Source organism: Haliotis rufescens, unplaced genomic scaffold (assembly GCF_023055435.1).
Source record: "Haliotis rufescens isolate VD_foot unplaced genomic scaffold, xgHalRufe1.0.p SCAF_8, whole genome shotgun sequence".
Classification (NCBI taxonomy): domain Eukaryota; kingdom Metazoa; phylum Mollusca; class Gastropoda; order Lepetellida; family Haliotidae; genus Haliotis; species Haliotis rufescens.
The window spans coordinates 39,975,653-39,979,145 of record NW_025964372.1 but is presented as its reverse complement, the minus strand read 5'-3'; the positions used below and the strand labels follow the sequence as shown (position 1 = coordinate 39,979,145).

General features: G+C 36.3%; 1 protein-coding gene across 5 annotated transcripts in view; it reads right to left on the bottom strand.

Annotated features, from left to right (window-relative positions):
* Positions 1-3,046: 3,046 nt before the first annotated feature.
* LOC124151087 (MFS-type efflux pump MSMEG_3705-like) overlaps positions 3,047-3,493 on the bottom strand; it is a 24,681-nt gene continuing 24,234 nt past the window's right edge. For all 5 annotated transcript variants that reach the window (XM_048389405.1, XM_046523392.2, XM_048389404.1 and 2 more), the window contains one exon: positions 3,047-3,493. This exon is cut by the window's right edge and continues 1,345 nt beyond it. The gene's annotated coding sequence lies outside the window, so the exon portion shown is untranslated.

Sequence of the window (3,493 nt, the reverse complement as noted above, 5' to 3'; positions counted from 1 at the left end):
AACGTTTCTTTCAAATAATTCTTTTTCTTCTTCATAAGAACCATTCTTCTTCTGTTGTGTGGAATCAAGGGAACTAGACTTGGTTTAGTTTGATCTAGACTTTCCAAGGCTTTAACTAAAACAATATCTAAAGATATATAAATTCCATGGCTCAGGACTACACATGTATACTACTCAAAAGAAGTTACAGAACATCCAATCTTGGTGTTCCTTAACTTCTTTTGAGTAGTATATATGTCTAACGGTACATACAACACTCAATCAGGAATCATCCTCTCAGACTTATGAGTAGAGTAACGCTTAGTCTCTGAAAACATATCATTTTGATAGAAACAATCATCTCCATTTAAATAGAAAAGGAACCTCAGTGAGATGGGAGATAAACCTGGGGAAAATCTAGACTTGCTTCAATTAGAACTTTTGCATTACAGAAAGGGCTGGGCGGGAAGGAAAATATTAGTTGAGGGACTGAGACCGATTAACTTACGAACTACAAAGAAGGTATTATCTATCTCTGAATTATTAACGTAGTAATGCAGCCATTTTATATTGGTGGTTTACAAAGTTTCGGGAACAAAATTCAATGTACACATGTAGTTGGGAGGGAAGTAACTCTTAAAAACAATATTCAGTAGGGCTGGGACAAGTCCAAATTTACTACCCAGGTACCCACCCCACTATTACCCGACCCTACCCGGGTACCCTCTGTAGGTCTCAGGAGATGCCTCAAAATGTCCGATTGGGGACATTTTTAGAATAGCCCTGGCAGAACGTATTTAGAAAAATGTATTAAACAATCTGGTCATTCATACACTGAAGTTTAATTAAGTTATATCTGTATTCAGCCACATGTAAAATCAGAAGGAAAGGGTGCAGAGTCAGAAAGAAATGGGAACATTAGTGACTTGTAGTGTAACCATAGAGTTCTAGATAATTTTTATCATTAAACAATATATCACGTGACTAACCACGGGTCCGGGTAGTCCTGTGGGTACCTGGGTCCTACTCAGTACCCACCCAACCCGGGTACCCGAGTTACCCGTCCCAGCCCTAATATTCAGCTCATAAAATGAACATATTATTAATGAATGAAAGTTTGAGCTTGGCACGACATGTAGTGTTGGCAGTGTCTGAAGTCAGCTGTTTCCGCCCATTCATCTCTGTATAAACCAAAATAGTTCATCCAAACAAGCATATTGTATACCGTATTCGACGTAATAAGCGCTCCACTCTAATAAGCGCCCATGGCAATATTTGCTAATATATTGGCTAGTGAACAATATCCAATTAGCACCCCTTCTGATTGATCAATGTACACAAAATTTTATTATTCGTGTATAATACGCACTCGTGTGTTACATGCACCCATAAATATATTTGTCGTGTATAATACGCACAGACTTTTCTTTTGTATCATTCTCTCACCAAAATAATATCCTAATTAGAGCCCCCTATTTCTAATTTTGAGAGCACCCTGGGTGCTTATTACGTCGAATAAGGTATAAGCCTTTGGTTCATCTGATTTTAGCCACTGTTATCACATCACCATGAGAGTTGGGATGAGACAAGATTTGCTTATAACACTTGAGAAACATTTCATCAGCTGTTAATTAAGAAATTATTATCTTTGCAGTTCAGTAAAAAAATTAAAATAAGTCCTTTTAGCTCTGGCAAGAGAATGGCTAAATCAATGGTAGACTCAGGATCTGTGTACATTTATCAGTTGGTATAATTCAGATATTCACTGTTTGGCAGATCAATTTAAGACTACTTACATATTCAGTTACATTATAAGTCTTTGTATAGATTCCCAAGTAATTGTTTGCATTATTTCAACTGAATCAAGACACAATTTGTCTCTTATTTTTTGCGATTTTTCAAAATTAATAACGCATGAAAGTGGGCAGGTAACTCTAAAGATGGGCAGGCAACTCTTATAGGCCACCTGCCTGACTGTCTTGTTGGATTTTAAAACTATTTCAAACATTGGTACAACCTACAAATTCTTCAAGTGATTTGCCAATACAAGGGATAACACATTAACAATAAAGTGTTCAAATACAACCATGCTGAAGGAGATCGTCAAAATTAAAGTTAATTAATACTTTCAGTGTTTTCAAACGTTATGTTACATGTTGACCAAATTTTGTAAATCCTGATATTCGCATTTTGGGTATCATGTATATATATCTCAATTATATGTATAGCTTACATATTTGTAGTTTTATTGGCTTTGTCTTACATATTTCATATGATTGTGATTATCAACACGTTTAATACTTGAGATATTCATGATAGCATTGGTTGTATTCATCTTTGGTGTTAAAAAACATGGAAAAAAGAGTTTAAAACATTGACAAAGCGTAATGTTTCTGAAAACAATCCTGAGTAAATATATTCACTTAAGAAATCTTAATTTGTGCGTGATCTGTACAAAACCAAGAATATTTAAACTTGGAATGAGATTATTACTCTAATATCTAGAGTACATGTTTTTTGTATAACAATTGACCTTTACTAAGGGCAAGGTCAACCCAACACACATATACATAGATACATACATGCACATTGTAGTACTCTTTTACGAGTATATATAACAAGAACACTCTAAATATGTGTCTCAGATTGATATATCAAATCCCAAATAAACCTAAACGTATGACTTTTTCCTTTTCAAATTTTTTTTTTTGACAAAGATTCATCCTCGAAAATCCAGGGTACCACATTGCCATTATATTATCATACACACCCTGGAGCTATTCTCTAACAAAGCAGAACGTCACTCTCTTATAAATAGTGAGTGAGTGTGTGAGTTGGGTTTAACGCCGCTTTTAACAGTATTCCAGTTATATCACGGTGTGTCAGTTTAATGTGGGAGAAAAGCCCGAAGTGATGCAGGTCTCAGATGTTTACCACTTCGGTGAAACCCACGAGCACGGGTATGGTGCTGACAAACCTAGAAACATAATCGGGGCGAACTGGGATTCGAACCCACAATCATAGGTTTCTGGCGTGTCCAAGAGACGCAACTCTGCACAGTGAATCGCGGCGCCTTAGACGACTGGGCCACCCGTGCCCCCCTATCATATAAATACATGTAAATACATGTAAATACATATAAATATATATCTTAGCACATAATTTCTCTCGTTCCTGAGCTTCAAATCAACAACCAATCAAAATGCTTTTCTGAACCTGGGTTTGGCACAAAGTTACATTCAAAATATCCAAGCCAGTCATCGATGTATTCAAACGAATTTCAAGAATGTTATAAATGATTTTGGGCTTTAAAAAAATGGTTTCCTGAGTATTTAGACAGGGGGAAGCTACAAGACATTCTGGTTGAATTTTTGGCGGCAGACAAAAGTCGTGGTATACTGGCATCACAGCTGCTTGTTTAAATCATAGGAGAACCGAGTAATTTGATTGGACGTCTATTTTTTGCGTTGTGTTAGAGGAAGACGTGTCCAGCACTTGTGTTCCCCTTTTTCTT